Raw genomic sequence first — 18053 nt, 5'->3', positions numbered from 1 at the left:
TAATCTAGACTCTACTACTTGCTTGCTTGTTGATTTCAGGAAAGTGGCATACACTCTGTCACTCTTTGGTTTTCTTAGCTTAAAATCCCGTCCATCACATGAGGCTCTTAATAGGATGAAATGAAATAAAATAAATGGAAGATGTTTTTTAAAATACAAGGTCTACTCTGGTTTATGTTCAGCTGCAACAAAACAAAGCACTAGAAACTTGACACTCAAAACCTGAGTTTCAAGACCTCAAACTTGACAATCCCACTGGAGTTAGGGACAAGAGAAGACCCAAGTGTAGGGGTGCACGGGGACATGGGCTGGCAGACAAACTCTCATTCTCAGCCTTTGGTAAGAAACAGCAAGGATGCCCAGCGAGGGTCAGTGGGTGGCTTGGTGGAGGGTGAACATACAAAGAGGAATCTCAGAGCAGAGTACATGTTAGGATGCAGGCAGGCAGTTGAGGTGACATTTCTCAAAAATCAGCAGGTGCTAACTTGCAGGGCAAGGCTGGAGGACTTTGCAAGCCCCTCCACCCATTTCAAAGCAGGGTGCATTTCCTCGGCTGGATGCTAGATACTAACCAGACAAGCAGCATGGAAGCAAGCCTGGTGACCGATGTTGGGTCTGCACCAAACTAGAAAACCCAAAATCCCTTCTGACTGAGAACAGAATTGAGGCCAAGCTGAGCTTGAACTTGCCAAAGGTATGCGCTCTGAGGCATGACAGATCAGGGTAATCAACCCCCTCCTTCACCCTCCTTATCACATCTTTTGCCATGCAGTACCCCACCCCCAAAAAAGGCAGAATCCATTTCTCCACCTTGAGTGTGGCCTTGACTGTGAGACTAGCTCTGTCCACTAAGATGTGGTAGCAGTGACCGAGTACTACCAGGACCCGGCCTGCATCTCAGGGCCCTTGCTGGTTCCTCTTACCCTTTTGCTCTTCTGCCATCACTGTGAGAAGGAAATGCCCAGACTAGCCTGCTGGTCACGTGACGAAGATGAGAGACATGGGGAGCAGAATGGCTCCAGCCAAGCCCAGTCCAGAGCAGACACCCTAAATGACCCCACAGGCATTAAGGAACCTAGCAGGAATCAGCCAAGTGCAGTCTAGATTAAGCAGCCTATCTCCAGCAGGTCCACTGACCAATGAGCTATAATAATAAGTGATTGTTGTCTGAAGCCACAGAGTGGGGCAGTTTGTTACCTGGCAATAGCTAGCTGATACAAGTGGCTACTTTGTCAGGTTCGGGACACCAAGATGAATTAAGATGAAATATTTACCTGCAAGGAATGTGTAATCTGACAAAAGAGGCAGTTGCCATAAGATGTGCTAAGTAACACGGGAGGAACTAAATTGGTGTGGTAAGAGTTCAAAGACCCAGGGACCTAATCAGAGGTTTCAGGGAAGGCTTCTCAGAAATCACTCTTGAGCCAAGCAGCATGAGGACAGGAGACTGGGAGCTCTGAGCACGCCCTATGTCAAAAACAAGGCAGGGTACTTACAGGTGAAATGGAAACAAGTGGGACCAAGCCCAAGGTTGGATTTGTGTCAGAACCCATTCACATCTTAGGCTCTGGGGACACAGAATGCCACCTCGCCTCCCCCAGGCGCCTCGCACACGGCCCACATCCATGGCCACCCCTGCTGGGGGTCTGGCAGATGCCCAGAACCCAAACTTTGTCAATGAGCAAGTAACTCCTTGTCCAAACACCAGGGACCAACACCACTAGACCCACTGGACACTGTAGCAACAAAACAGATTTCCTCCAGAGAACCTGCTTCATATTTGATCAACTTTTCTAGTAGTCCTTTTTGAAAAAGTCTTGATTTGTATAGCGTTTGTAAGATTCTTCATTTGCCTACAATAATATTTGGGCACAGGACTAGGGACAGGGAGTGGGGACAAGGCAGACAGCAAAAAAAAAAAAAAAAAAAAAAGCAGAAGAGCTTGTGACTTCCGAGTAATTGACATCTTTGCACAATTTTATTTGAGTCTGTAAAACAGAATTGCTGTAAAACAGAATTGCTGGAACAAAACATCAAGCTAGTGCTGTGCTGAGCCCAATGTCTTGGGGAGCAGCCTGCTGTGCTTTGTGCAAGCTTATTGCTCCAGCAACTTCCCAGCAGTCAGACCTTCTCAACCAGGGGCTCCCATGGATACAGCAGGATTGTGGGTGGAGCCCATGGTGGCCAGTAACCCCACTGGCCTCTCCTCACCCACTGGCTACATATGAAAGTTTAGCCCCCCATCTGAAGAGCATTTTGACAGGTCTTCCCCCAAAAGCTGATGCAACTTCTCTAGACTTTGAAGAAGGAGTCATGGCAGACTGCTTAATTTTATGTCATTGATTTGAAACCATGTAACTTCTAGAGATATTTCTCAGGGTGTTACTATGGGCCACAAAAATACAGCATGACTCAGGGAATAACCGCTTTCCTTTTTTTTAAAAAAAAGAGAAACCACAGGACAGACAAACGAGGCTGCTTTGGTGGGTCATGTGGGAAGCTCTACACCAGCCTCCAAGCCGCTGAGGCAGCTCAACCTTGCTCAGCCTCGTGAGGCAGAAGTGGGAGTCTCTGCCACAAAACCCAAACCCAGAGTCAAAACCCTGCGTGTAAGGAGGAGAGCTTCCAGGCTGAGGGCTCCTGGTCTCACGAGAGAGCAAGGTTCACAGAGTCGTTACAGAGAAAGAGGATGTGCTGTCTGTTAAATAAAATGGTGGATAGAGGGACTCTTACAAGTGTGCTTGCTGTCCTTTCAGCTCACTGGGTCACCAATTTAATTGTACATAACCAGAATAAGGGCACAAGACATATTTCCTGGAGAGTCCACAAGTTCCAGTTGGGTTTAATGAGCAACTCCTATATATTCTGGTCGCCATTTTGCAGGAGGAATGCTGAGAAGTGGTTGGATTCTGGAGACAGACTGAAGGCAAAGTGGACATAATTTGCACATGGCGGAGATGCAGGGATGGGAGGGAAAGGGACAGCAAGGATGAAGCCCAGGGCATGGCCTGGACCACTTCTGTGTCTTTGCCTCCAGCTGTGTAGGGATGAGTTCGCCTCCACTGCCCCCTGTCCTGGAGCATCTCTGTCACAGGCCTCCCCTTCTTCCTCCAAAATGAGGGAAAAGGGGCAATTTTGACTTCATACAGAAAATATTAGCTGCCAACTTAGAGCCAGTCACTCCTGCAGCCATTGTCACCGGGCTGTGAGAGTCCAAAGTGAAGTCACCCATCAGCCACACTCAGGCCTTGAAACGACCGATTTGCAAACATTCCCCCTGCCCAGCTCCAGTTGCTGCTACCGAGGAGATGTTTGATGGTGAGAGACAAGGGACAAGCATGGGAGACAGAGCTCCCAAGGGACAGGGGGAGCTGGCTATGCTTCTCAACCCCTTTGTGGTTGTGACCCACGGTAAGAAATACCTTTTACATCAAGAGCCAGTATTCACACTCACAGCCTTACTACTTACTCTTCTCTCCCACGTAGGTTCGTTTTAAAAAATGCTGCTCAAAACCCACTAGATCGACTATCCTCCTCGGGTCATGACACACAGTTTTGAAAATCCCTCTTTCAGATAACGCTGGACAAGAATATTCTTCCTGCCTGAAACTAAGGCCATGATATGACTGCTTCTGACCTCAGTCACCTGTTGAAGGTGCCCACCCTTGGAGGGAGGTTGCAGAACCAGCAGCAAGGAGGTCCCTTTAGGAGATGCTCATTTCCTGAAGTCACTGGACTTGCCTGAGATTTCCAAGACAAGTGCCAAGAAATCTGACTTTCCTCCTGCTGAGCTCCCAGGACCACACCCTTGGGCTCAAGTTGTCACCTTAACCCCGTGGTGGTTGCTGGGCTCAGATGGGGCTACGCCAACCACCCTTCCTGGGTTAGTGCTCTGGGAGCTGAGTGAGGCACCTTCTTGCCTGTTGACTCATTTTGGGATGGCCAGAGAACCAGCTCATAAGTCAGTTTTCTTACTGTTTATTTTTAAAGAGATAATCTCTATGGAGACATAGACAGAGGGCAACATCAATAATCAACAAAGAAAGAAGTTTGAGAATTCTCACATCACAAGAGTTCATGTTGTCTTGGGACGAAGCCCATTGGAGAATGGCAGCTTCGATTGTCACCTTCCAAGTGTCCCTTCCTTTCATGAAAGTCCAGCAAGGCCCCCATTCTAACCCACGTTCATCAGCCACCTGCCACTAACATCCTTGAGGACCTCAGCTCAAACTGTTTTTATAAGTCAGACTTACTACATTTTATAACCATTGATTTGTGTTCATGATCTGAAGTACAGCCTTATCAGCGGGTTCTTCTATTCGTTTTGATCATTTTAAATGTGTGACTCTTGAGTTTTCTAGGTACACAATCATATCACAGGCAACTAATGATACCATTTTCTCTTTTATTCTAAAAACTCTATCTTTTATTGTTTCTAGAACTTCTCGAGCAATGTTTGGCAACAGTACATGGCAGGACTCCATTTCTGATTTTGTTGGAAATGCTACTAGCTCTTTACCCTTAAAGCATAAAACTGTCCATTCGGTGTGAGACGTAATCCTGGAATACTTAGCTACTTTCAGAGATTATTGTTTTCCCCAATAAGAATAATTGTTGAACTTTATTAAATGCCTTATTGGCACCTACTGGTATTTTTCTGTTTTTATCTTTTTAAAATATTTTTATTTTTTAAAGTAATCTCTATGCCCATTGTGAGGCTCGAATTCACCACCCTGAGATCAAGAGTCATGTGCTCTGGGGTGCCTGGGTGGCTCAGTCAGTTAGGCATCTGCTTTAGGCTCAGGTCATGATCCCAGGGTCCTGGGATCAAACCCCTCATGGGGCTCCCTGTTCAGCAGGATCCTGTTTCTCCTTCTCCCTCTGCCCTTCCCCCCACTCACTGTCTGTCTCTCTCTCAAATAAATAAATAAAATCTTAAAGAAAAAAAGAGTCACGTGCCTCTACTGACTGAGCCAGCCAGAGACCCCTCTGCTTTTATCTTTTTAATTTGAAGTATGCATTCATAGATTTCCTACCATTATAGTACTCTTGTCTCCCGGGAATAAGCCTTCAGTGAGGCATTGAAATATTGTAACATATCTATGAGTTTATGTGCAAGTACTTTATTGAGAATGCTTGCATCCATGTTAATAATATGCCATCTTTGACAAAAGTACTATTATTGGAAAATAGATTATTTACATGAAAAGAAGAGTATCATGGTCATCTTTGGAAGAATTTATAAAGTATGAGAAGTCTCTTTCCTTGAAAGTTTAAATGACTTCTCCAGTGAAATCTTCTGAGTCTGGAGTTGGGGGAGGAACAATGCTTTATCTTTATTTCCTGTTGTTTGATTTTGTTTTAAATTTTCTTTTCATCATGAAAAATGTCTTCATGCTTTTTCCTGGGTTAAAGTTTTTCACTTAATACATGAGCAGAAAAGAGATGTCTCGTGATTAACAGTTTCAAGTTGGTTGGCTGATCATCCTGCCTTGTCTTCTCATGTAGCTTATATCCACTTTTTTTTATTTCTGCTTTTTATGCATGACTTTTCTTCATGAGACTTACCAGAGATCTCCCCAACAAACCCTCAAAGAATCAGCTTTGGTTTGATTTATTAATTCTCTTTTTTTATTCTCTTCATCTTTTTTGTTCTTAAAAGTACATGAATAAAAATATTCTTGTTGTAAATATTTAAAGAACTCAGGAGTATTCAGAACAAGAAGGAGCAGCCTCCCTCCACTACTCCTGCCCCCTCAGTCCTAATGCCTCCCGTGTCCCAGAGTGACCACAGGCTGGGCTGGGGGGCCTCCCTCCCACCCTCTCCCTAGTTGCTCTTTCTACACACATTTGATATTTTTTACCACCGATGGTTCATGCCATGCAGATTGCTCTCATATGCTAGTTTCACTTAGAAATACATTTCAGAGATCCATTCACTTAATCAATATTATTAAGAGATAGCTATGTGCCCATTTCTGTTCCAGCATCTTGGGATCCATATGTGAACAGAACAGAGATCTCCCTGCCCCACTCATGGAGCTTAGACTCAGCTCTCCTTCCATGTCAGAAGTGTGTCACCGAATTCTTTATAATGGCCACATGACTTCGTTATGTTTACCCCTATGAAGGGTCATTGGGATTTTCCCCCAAGGGTTTTACAGTTACAGACAAGGCTGCAGTGAATGTCCTAGGACATACATCTTAGCGCACTAACGAATATTTCTAGGGGATGGTCTCTAAGAAACACATTTTTTGGGTACAAGGTCAGCATATTGTAGATTTTGATAAAGACTCACAAATTGTTATTTGGGAGAAGTTCTTTTTTTTATATTTCAAATTTCCAAATGGTTTAGGATTTTTTTTTTTTTTTTGATGTGATTAATTTTTTACTTTGATGCACTGGGATAGAGAACTTTGCCTTTTTTTCTTTATAATTTTTTATCTTTGTAAAAGGTGTTGTAAGGTCCTCCGGGTATGGCTGTACAAGGTAATAACCAGGCCATTTGTCTCCAAGGGATTCCCTCTCCAACCCTTCAGGTGGGGGAACCTTACTCTCTGCAGCTGCTTCTAAGCTTCTGGAGGCTTCCATTAGAATCTTTGCGCTGCCTGGGACCTGTCCACTGAGGGGAGTCCTTCCTTTCCCACCAGTGACATTCTTCTTCCCTGTTACATGATGAAAATTGCTCTGCCAACATGGTGAGCATGTGTTGCACCTCGGCCTGGAGATGCGGTCAGCCTTCCCTCGTACGTGCGCCCTCTTCTCCTTCTGCAATGGACCAAAGCACATCCCTCCGCAGCCTGTCCAGACTGAAGTGGGGGTACAAACATCCACTTCCTTCTTCCCTTTCACCAGTGGGATCCTGGGGAACCCCTCGAATCAATGCCGTTTGCATCTGTGTACCGAACGCAGAAATCACGTGTTTCTTTATTTTGTTATAGTTGTTTATTTGCTTGCTTAAGTTCAACAAGTTTTTTCCCCAGAAGCTAATAAATAGATTTGTGTTTCTCTTTAAAACTTTCATCACATGACATTTTTTGGTAATATTCAAAACCATTGCATGGATTTTCAAGGAGTTGGGTTTCCTTTTGGTGGCATATAAGGTTGTCTTCTATAAATGCTACAAAATGGTTTTATTTTTTCACTTATCCCAAGTCTGTCTATGTGATCTTTCGTGGACTTACTGTGACCTAATAATGGCTTCTCCTATGTGTGTGATTCTTTCCAAAATGTATCTTGTGTTTTACCTGAAGCTCATGGATGTTATGTTGCTTGGTACATGAAAGCTCATTAAGGGCAAATATTAACCTAGCTTCAGTCAGATTGCTTGAATTTAAATCCTGAGTCCACCACTTACTACTGAGATCTTAATTTAATGCAACATTTGGTAAGTATCTGTGCAGTGCCTACAATGTGGCATGCATGGGTCCAGGTGCTGAGACTAGCTTGAGAAACAGAACCCACGAGGTCTCTGCTTAATGGCGCTCACACTGGGGGCAGGGATGGACGGGAGGAGGGGGATCACAAAAAGGCAGCAAAGCTGTAGTAGGTCGGAGGGTGATTCATGATATAGAGAAATAGAAAGGAGAAGGAGGGGTACCAGGGATATGGGGACTGCAGTTATGTATGGGGTTGCTGGAGTGATACTTGGGACAGATTTGTTTAGATGTTTGATGCTGTATGGTAAGCAGAGTCCTGAAGAAGAGGAAGCTGAAAAGGGGAACCTCCCATCCCAGGTTTTGGTTCGAGAAACTGGGTGATGCAGAACAATCCAGAACCCCTGTGATTGGCAGTGAGTTTTAAGGTCCCAGGCCTGGGGAGGCCCCCAGGAGAATGCTCCTGACCAACAGGAAACCACAGGCCAGCAGAGCCTGACCCATTAGGATGAGCAGGTTCACAGATGGAGTGGGGCAGAGTCCACTGCTGTGCCAGGGTGAGGGGAGGAATTGGAGCTTCTGGTCTCCACTCAAGGAAGGGGAGAGGAAGTGAGAAGGAAGAAAAGAAGAGGAGGATGGGCCAGAAAAATGGCAAAGTCCCCCTCCCTGGGCCTCCTCCCTGCATCTGTATCTTCAGGAACGTCTTCAGCATGCACGAGCTTAGAGAGAGAGAGTTCTTGAAAGAAGGGGCCGAGTTTCAAGCCTAGGTGATCGGTAGAAGGCAGAGGAGGTCCTGAGGTGGGGGAGGACCTCAAGACCATCAAAATGCCTACCTCTGAATGCCAGGTTTGTGTGATTCCTGATTTCTCACCCAAAACTCTGCAAAAATTCCACATGCCATGAAATTTCAGTGATCACCAAGAGCGTTAAGTGAGACGAAATTTCTTCCTGTTCAAAAGGCAACCCGGCTCTGAGGGGACAACTAAGTCAGACAATTATTCCAGAGTCCTTCCCCACACCTCATTACACTCTTCATTCTTGCTTGCTTTTCTTCCTTTTTTTTCTTTGTGTTTTCTTCTTCTGGCTCCTTTCTTTGGTAATACTTCTTCTAATCCATCCCTGAAGGCAAAATAGTCCCTTCGGGAATAACAGACCTACCTTTGCCCAGAACTGCATCTAGAGCCATGACTTCAGAAATGAGGGCACCTCAGCCTGCCTACTGCAGGTGGGGAAACTGAGCTCAGACAAGAGGCTTCTTCTTCTTGGTGTGTGTGTGTGTGTGTGTGTGTTTACCATGGTGTGAGCCGCTGAAATAGTCTCTGCTGTTTTATCAGTTGATTCTCCTACATGATTTTGCAGGGAAATATTTGATCTGAGAACATCTGTTACTGCCTGGAACATATTTTTTTTGCCTAGTACTTGACTTGGCACTTCCTATAGCTGTCAGATAAGCATCGTCTTACAGATTCTGTGACATAGCTCAATATTCCTGAACAAACATCAATTATGCTTATGGCTGGAATTGTGTGAATCTGAATGCAAAATGTACCAGCTGTCTTCCTGGCTAGCAGGCTTCTTAATTACACTGGCTCAATTATGCTGATCTTGCAGTACTGTTCATTGTTGCTTTAGAAATAAAAATGATATCACTAGGTGACTTCTAAGGCTTTTCTAGTCAGGCTAGATTTTTACAGATTCAAAATACTAATATGCAAGACCCTGAACCACTCCTCGACTTGGGTCATTGCTTCTTCTCCCTGCGGTCTACTGGTCTCCCTTCATCTGACCCTCTTGGAGCTTCCAGTGTGTAGGTCCCTCCCAACTGAGCTAATTAATTCTATTGTCAAGGCTCCTATTGTTAAAATGGAATTGTAGAGATGTATTGGAGAGGTTTCATTTCAAGCACTCAGGGTGTGACAAAAATATTTGCAGTGTTTCTTTCTCCAAACTTCTGTGGACCTGCTGCTTAAAATCTCTGTGGCTAGCATATAAATATGGCTGTAGACTTGTATTTACATTTGTGATCTACATGATTAGCATCATTCTTTTGAAAAAGAACATAACTCTCTCTCTCTCTCCTTCTCTTTTCTCTCTCTTAAAAAAGTGTTTCATTTGAGATCCAATAGTCCTGTTCCTAAAGAAAAATTTCAGCCAAAAACTTCTGTATGCACCAAACATTCCTAGAAAAAAATTTTTTTTGGTAACAGAAAAATTATTATTATCGGGGCGCCTGGCTGGCTCAGTCAGTGGAGCATGTGACTCTTGATCTCAGGGCTGTGAGTTCAAGCTCCACATTGGGTGTAGGAACTACTTAAAAAGAAAATCTTGGGGGCCTGGGTGGCTCAGTTGGTTTAATGTCTGCCTTCGGCTCAGGTCATGATCTCAGGGTCCTGGGATCGAGCCTGCATCGAGCCCTGCATTGGGCTCCCTGCTCAGTAGGGGTGTCTGCTTCTCCCTCTCCCTCTGCCCCTCCCCCCTGCTCGTGTGCTCACTCTCTCTCTCTCCTTCTTGCTCAGGCTCTCTCTCAAATATATTAATAAAATCTTTTTTAAAAAAGAAAATCTTAAAAAAATAATATAACCTAAATATCATTGCTTACGATTGTCACCACAAAGGGCACTCAGCTTATGATCCTTGCTTATTTTATGCCCCACCTTATTTTATGCATAGTACACCATTTGCCACAATGCATGTAGTGATGATTTTCCTTGCGTATCATACCTGGCAAGACTGGTCATTGGGCACAAGATTATTCTAGGAGGATTAATTAATGATAAATGAGATATCACACTGTTTGACATTAAATACTTTGACTTTCTGTAGATCTGGAGCTCCGTGCCCATCACTCATTCATCCCCACGGGGACAGAGCAGGAGGCCTCCCCTCTGCGCAGGAGGGCATGGTCTATACCCACTATTTGCTGATTGGAGTCTGCACACTCCAGGCTTGCAGTGGACACACAGAACTTGCAGTTTGGATCTCATCTATAACAAGAACTAATTTCAGGTAAGCACATGGTTTACCAGGCTGGCCCTACATGAATCAAGAGGATGGAAGAAAAACAATCTTTTCAAACATATCCCAGGCAAACCGCCACCTCCTCTCTACTCCCCCTGCTCCCCATCTGCCTTCCAGTTCTTTGCCTCCATAGACCCATAAGCAATGTCAAACACAGGGTTAAAAGCGGAGGTGGGGGGAGGAGGGGGGCGGGGAAGCGCCAAACATTTTCAGCCTTGGCTAGCATTCCCCCTTCCAATACATCATATGGATTGAGCAAATGCTACAAAAATGCTAAAGCAATAGAATAGTGGCCAAGACAGTGAAATAATGTGCACCTGTTACAAATGGTAATTATGTAGACGCTGGCAACAGAGAATTGGTTTGGTCTAACATCAGCTGATAAAAGCAGAATGTGAAATTCAGTGTGCCCTGTGTTGGCAGTTACCAAAAAAATAAAGAGAGGGCCTTATTTTGGTGGTACTGTGGTTTTTTATTTTCTCATGAGAGGGCTCAGGATGAGCTACCCCAGACTACGGCACCTTGTCGTGTTGCTATTTGAAGCTGAAGGAGTTTGAGAAAAAAGCAGAAGCAGGAAGGTCACTCTGACCTTCTCTCCCCTTCTTCCCTGACGCAGGTCACAGCCCCTCACATGCGAGGTGCACCTGCTCCTAAAAAAGAAGGAACGGAGCGCCCTAGCCCCAAAGACAAAGGGATGCTGAGAAGAATCTCAGCACAAGCCTTGCTGTTTCATCAGATTGCAACACTTAGCTCCTACTCTGCCTCATCACTCCTTTCACGACCGCCCACTCCTCATCAGACCCAGCACACAGGCAGAACGCTGGGGGTCAAGCATTCCTCTGGGCCTTCATTTCCTCGTGTCATGTAAAACTTACATTAAATAAGTGTGTGTGCTTTTCTCTTGTTAATCTGTCTCTGTCATCTTAATTTTCAGACCCAGCCAGGGACACTAAGCAGGTCGAAGGGGACTTTTCCTTGCCCCCACCCTTGTTTAAGAAGGAAGGGAAAACTGTCTTATGATGTATTCTGTAGACTTCTTAATAAATTACGTAATCAAAGAAAATACTTGTCCATCCTTACGCAGCTCTCATTTCAAATGGTAGAAAGCCATGACACTTCGGAATGCCTCCAACATAACAACCAAATGCAGCGTGCACACCTTATAGGGAATCTGATTTGAAGAAACCAGCGATGAAGAAGAGATTTTTGAGAAAACTGGAGCCATTTAATTATGGAATGTATTTAGGATGATATTAAATATTATGGTTATTTTTTAAAGTATGATAATAGCACAGTGGTTATGCTAAAAAAAAGTCATCTGTTAGAGATATATTTATGTAAAAAAAAACATGATGTTTGAGATTTGCTTTAAAAATTTTAAAAACTAGGGGCACCTGTGTGGCTCAGGTGGTTAAGCATCTGATCTCAGCTCAGGTCTTGATCTCAAGGTCGTGTGTTCAAGCCCTGCGTTGGGTTCCATGCTGGCTGTGGAGCCTGCTTAAAAACAAATTAAAAACTAAGAAGTAGAGCAACATGAGACAAAATGAGGAAAATGATGGTAATTGTTGAAATTGAAGCAGTAGGGGGCCACATAGAGGTTTACAGTTTCCAAGTGTGAGGTATGCTTAAAACTTCCATAATAAAAAGAAAAATGGTTGTAACTCCAGCTGGCTCCAGTTATGGAAATGAAAATAATTCAATATCAGAATAATCTTAGAGTTCAGAGCATTAAATCAGAATAGTTCAAGATTTTGTTGACAGTGAAAGATGAGATTTACTGGATTCTTTTTCTTTGTTAACATTACCGTTTGTGCTGTTGATTCGTGCGTTCCATGCTAGGGATGTGTTTTTAGTGTTTGTACTGGGAAATGTCAAAAATTTCTTGACTTCCTTCTTACGAATCAAATTGATTTTTCCTTATTGCCTCCTTGACTTTATCAATATGTGCAGATAGAGAATCTAAATACTAGTTTGTTGTAAAGGGATCTTGATGGTATAAGAAATAATCATAAAGTAAAACAGGAGAGTTAACGATTTAAAAATTCAGAGATTTGGATGTGGGAAATAGAAGGTAGACCGGGGTTGCCAGGGGCAGAGGAGGATGGGATGAGTGGGGATGCTCAAAGGATACAAACCTCCATTTGTAGGATGAGTAAGTTCTGGATGTAATGTACAGCTTGGTGACTGTATCATACACTTGGAAGTTGTTAAGAGAGCAGATCTTAAAATATCTCACCACACACACACACAAATCGGTAACTATGTGAAGGGATGAAGATGATACCTAACCTTATTGAGGTAGCCATTCTGCAATACATAAGTGTATCAAATGATCACACTGTACACCTTAAACTTACACAATGTTATATGTCAATTATGTCTTAATAAAGCTGGAAACAAAATCCAGAGGTTATGTAAAATGAACAGAGAAAGCTGACGTTTCCAGATATCTTTGAGAAAGGAAGTTGGAGAAGGAACACTGTATTTATTTCTGAGTTTCCTGGTAACCGAGACCAAAAGAAAAACACAGATTACACTCAATAGTTGAAAGGGAAATCAGACACATTTATCCGTGTTTGTAACGAAAACATACTTGTGATGAAATCCATCTCTAAAGATTATTCTTGGATATTGAGTAACATTAAAGACCCTGTTTTCAGTTGCTGTTTCATATAAGACACAGAGACACAACTTAAAGGAAAGGTTCCTGAATTAATTTTCTATGAAGTTTGAAAACATGTTGTTAATTACCAATCAGTAGCATTGGTTCTGCTGAAGGTTAAGAAAATATGCTCCAGGCATTTTTGTTTTCCGAAGATGTAACTAATATGAATAATCTAGAAGAATGGACAAGCTGTGCATCCATGCCAGGGCTCTGGTGAAGTGTGGGCAGGGACCAGAGAAACAGGGCCACCTTCCACCTTCTCTCCCAGACCCTCTCTCACACACGCTCCAGCCATCCATCCCTGTGTGTATTCTGGAAAAACATCAGTTTTGTTAGACATTCCCAGGGGCCCTACCAAAAAGGTTTCAATGCCAAGTATTAAGATCTGCTGCTCTAAACAAAGTTAAGTCAATTTCTTTGCTATAAGATATTCCTAGCCTTTAATACACTGCAATGTGTTTTGAATGTCCAAGAGGCATAGAATGTACCGATCCCCCAATATGGTTATGACCTCTTCGTCCCCTGTTTTTTTTTTTTTTTTAATGCAGTGTACTTTATGATCCTTTTCTCCTCGACACGTAGTTTGGAAAATGTTGGATGTGAGATGAGGGCCATAAGCTTTATATAACAAACATTGAAACCATGGTTCACATTCTGTCATTCAGAGCCAAACTTGCAGACTTCTAGAATCATATGGTAGCTCCCAGCAGGTGCCTGATTGCCTGATTCATCCTCTCCCGCTAAAAGACCCATGAAGGCACATGCAAAATTGCAAAATTGCAACTGCACCAGAAGCTAAGAATATCAATTAAAGCTTGGCCCCAGTCTAGGAGGGATTTCTGCCAATGGCGGTGCAGATGAGGACAGATTGAGGAACTCTCATTAACTGATGCACAATGTGGCTTCTGAAACAGAGCTCTGAGGTCAGACAAGAGGGAGCCAAGCCCTTCCCAGGGGTGCCAGCAAGTGCCGGGCAGTGAGCTCTGGACATGACGGGAATGGCACCCTGAGGTGAAGAGGGCTATTTCTTCCTCCCAGCCACAGACATTCCTGCTAATCTGTATTTTTTAAAAGGATGCACCCACCAGAGAAGCAATCTGCACCTCCTAGTCATCCAGAAATACTCTGCTCCTTCTCCAGGCATGACGGCCCAGGTGAACACCTACTAACACCAGAAATGTGGCTAATGGCCCTTCCTTCTGCAAAGACTCTGAGAAAGGATTCTCATCAGCACCGGAGTGGATGGGGTGGGGTCATGGGGATCAGCTCCAGCGGGCTTCCGCAGCTTGGTTCTAACACAGTGGAGGAGTATTATTTTAGTAGATATGAAGTCAGTCAGGAGATATCAGGGTTTGGACAGATGGTGAAGTATTTACAACTCAGACGTAATGTTAGTAAAATTAAAAATAAGGACATGAAAAAGTGGCTAATGCTATTGTAGTAATCATATTGCAATATATATGTGTCTCAAACCAACATGTTGTACACCCCAAACTTACACAATGTCATACATCAATTATATCAACCCAAGAAAACATTCTGGGGAAAAAATAGGATATATATATTCCAAATTATAGCAAGAAAAAAAAAAGATAGTCTATAGACAAAAAAGACAAAAAAGAAAGGAAAATCAAGGGTGGATAAAAAAAATAAAAAGCACAAAAATAAGATGGCAAAAGTAAAAGCAAACATACTTTTTGGGACAATTAACAAAATAATTAAAATCTCCTTTTCAGAGACTCTAAGACTGGATCGAAAAGAAAATTTAAATGCGAGTTGTTGATATAAAACTCTCCTAAAACAGAAGGACAGAATAGACATTTTAAAAGACGGGCAAGGATACATTAAGCACACACAAACACAAGAAAGGAGGATTTTAAAAAATGATCTTAGACAAAATAAGATGCAAGGGAAAATCATTAAACAGGAAAGATTTTTTTCAGGGTGGGAAAGATAAAATTACAGTGAAACTATAATGATCATGAATATTTTTTTTTTAAAGATTTTATTTATTTATTTGACAGAGAGAGAGACAGCTAGAGAGGGAACACAAGCAGGGGGAGTGGGAGAGGGAGAAGCAGGCTTCCGGCCGAGCAGGGAGCCCAATGCAGGGCTCGATCCCAGGACCCTGGAATCATGACCCGAGCCGAAGGCAGGCGCTTAACAACTGAGCCACCCAGGCGCCCCGAATGATCATGAATATTTATGTGCCAAGTAAAATAACATTGATAATAGTACTTAAAGCAAAGACTATTACAAATCTAAGAAGAAATTCACTACAAAAACATTTGGAGTAGGAGATTATAACAAACCAAGGTAAGGTTTTCTTTGTAAGTCAAGGGATGGCTAAAAAAGTTTAAGAAGCATAGAAAATTTGGATAATAAAATAATATGGCTGATTAAGGAATAATGATTAAAATGTACACACTCAAAACAAAAATGTACCTTCTTTCAAGCACTGAAGGACTATTTGTAAAAATAACTATTAACACATAGGAAAACCTTGGATTACAAAAGTGACTATACTGTATGAAGTTTGCAATTAAACTAGAAATTGTAGAGTGCCTCGGTGGCTCAGTCGGTTAAGCGTCTGCCTTCAGCTCAGGTCATGATCCCGGGGTCCTGGGATCGAGTCTGCATTGGGCTCCCTCCTCAGCGGGGGCTTTCCCCCTCCCTCTGCCCCCTCCCCCCTGCCCATGCACTCGTGCTCTCTCTCTGTCTCTCCAATAAATAAATAAAATCTTTAAAAAAATAAATAAATAAATAAAAGTAAACTAGAAATTTTAATTAAAATTTAAGCAAAACAAAACAAAAATAATTGGAAAACTTTAAAGACATTTCTAAACAACTCTGATTAGGAAGAAGAGTTAGTTCCTTGCTCCTATTTTTCAGCTAAAAATTAAAAAAAACAACCACAAAGGACATGAACCAACTGTGAACACCGACCAAGAGGCAAAATTATAGGTGATTTAAATTTGCTTCTTTCTATTTTGTGATTCTGAAATTGTGGACAATGATTATGCAATTATACGATAAACAAGCTATAGACCTTGTTTTAAGAAAAAATGTAAAATTACAAGTGAGTTCAGGAGGTACTGTCTCTGATTTGGATTCTGGGTGCTCTGCGGCTCGGCCTGGGGAGTAACTGCCCCCATCGCTCCAGTCAGAGCCTGCTCAGGTGTCCAGGAGTGACGGAAGGCACTGCCCCCCCGGGAGCCTGGGTCCCCAGGCAGACCCAGGTCCTTGGCGCTGGCAGGAGTTGGCAGAGAGCAACCCCCGGGGGCAGCAGCAGCTCCCAGCCTCTGAAGCCCCAGTGACAGAGCACAGCCCAGGACCCAAGAGGGAGGGGAGCCCCCAGTATTGCTGACCTCCACTGAGACTGTCCCGGGGTCCTCTTGAAAGAGTGGGGGAAGGGCCCTTCTAGAAGAAGAGGATGAGTTCCCAGAACAGCGGGTGTAAGCAGATCCCTAGGAAAACTGCCTGTGACCATTATCTTGACCCTGGTTTTCCCCGTGATCACATGGCCAGGAAAACAGGGATTAGACCAAAGTTGCCCGTTAGTCATTATTTCTAGGAAATAATCCCTCGGTGGGATAAATTGCAGCATGTTGCTCATCAGACGGAGAGGTTTCCTATGTCACAGTAAGAAGTGTCAGTGAATAAAAGGCATGTGCTCATTCATTCACTGACGATCAGCAATCTTTTTTTAATTTTAAATCTTGCACAAGTTTTGGAGGTTTTGTGTGTGTGTGTTTCTGTTTTGTTGTGTTGCTTTACACTGTGAGTTTGGGGCAGAACCAGCCCAGAAGTCGGCACTTAAGAGAAGTCCTGAGGGACTGCCCAGGAGTCATCACCTAACCCAGTGCTCTGTGCTCCTGCACAACCGCAAAACACCTTCATTTCTGATACGTGAGGGAGACAGATTGTTGGCTTGCCCCTTGATACTCCAGACCACTAGGTGGGCTTTTTCTCTGTGTAGCTAAATTAGCCTCGGTACCCATCTGGGTCCCCTGGAGGCCTTCTGTGTGGAGATCCAGGAAGGAGGTTTATGGGGTCAGCACTGGAAGCTGGGGTGGGGGACAGCAGGAGCCCGCCACGATGCCATCTCGGGGATGCCTCAGCTGACCCTATGGGGAAGCCTAAAGATATGAAGATTCCCAGAATATTCCACAGCATGGGCAGAGCCCAGTGCTCAGAGCTTGGGGAGAGAAAACTTCAGGATGGAAAGATGATTTGCACACAGAAGCAGGTAGTGAGGTCTGGAGGAAGCACTCTCCTCTTGTATTGTGCACGCACGAGCCCCTGAGTCTGCTCTCCTCGGGTTCTGCGGTCCATTCAATGGTGCGCAAATTACCGTTCCACTCAAGGCCAAGACCATGAGCACCCTCTGCCTCTTGCCTGCACCCCCCACATCCCATGCATCAGCAGGTCTTGTTGGCTCTAACTCCAAACTGACTTCTAATTTCAAAAAGGTTGAATGACCACTATTTTAAAACGTACTCTCATTCTGTCTTCAGTCACTCCCTGAAACAGCACTGAAAACAGGGCATCTCCTAGTTATTCATTGTCATGTAGGGTGGAGCATCCTGGCCGGAGTGTGTGCTGGGCCTCTGGGCCTGTGAGTCTGATCTGTGTCTCTGTCTGGATGGGTGGGCTCCGTGTCTGCTCATTCATGCCCTGCCTGTGCTCTAGCGACACGAGGCTGAGGGGGGAGTAATGCAGAACTCCTTCCTCAAGAGGCTTTGCATGCAGTAAACCCGGGGGTGTTAATAGAGCCAAGAGGGGGAAGGACCCAAAGTGAGTCCTGAAGGATAAATCATAGCCATCTAGGTAGATGGGGAGGAGAAAGGTGTTCCAGAAAAAAGGAACAATATCCCATGAAAACAAATAGTCCTCGGGAAAAACATGGGCATCATGACAATTCGTGTTTCACATACTTTGGGGTTCATTGCCTGCTTTGGAGATTTCCTTCCAGATAAAGAGAGCACCATGG

This window comes from Phoca vitulina, unplaced genomic scaffold (assembly GCF_004348235.1).
Source record: "Phoca vitulina isolate PV1807 unplaced genomic scaffold, GSC_HSeal_1.0 scaffold1, whole genome shotgun sequence".
Taxonomy (NCBI): domain Eukaryota; kingdom Metazoa; phylum Chordata; class Mammalia; order Carnivora; family Phocidae; genus Phoca; species Phoca vitulina.
This window is presented reverse-complemented; position numbering follows the sequence as displayed.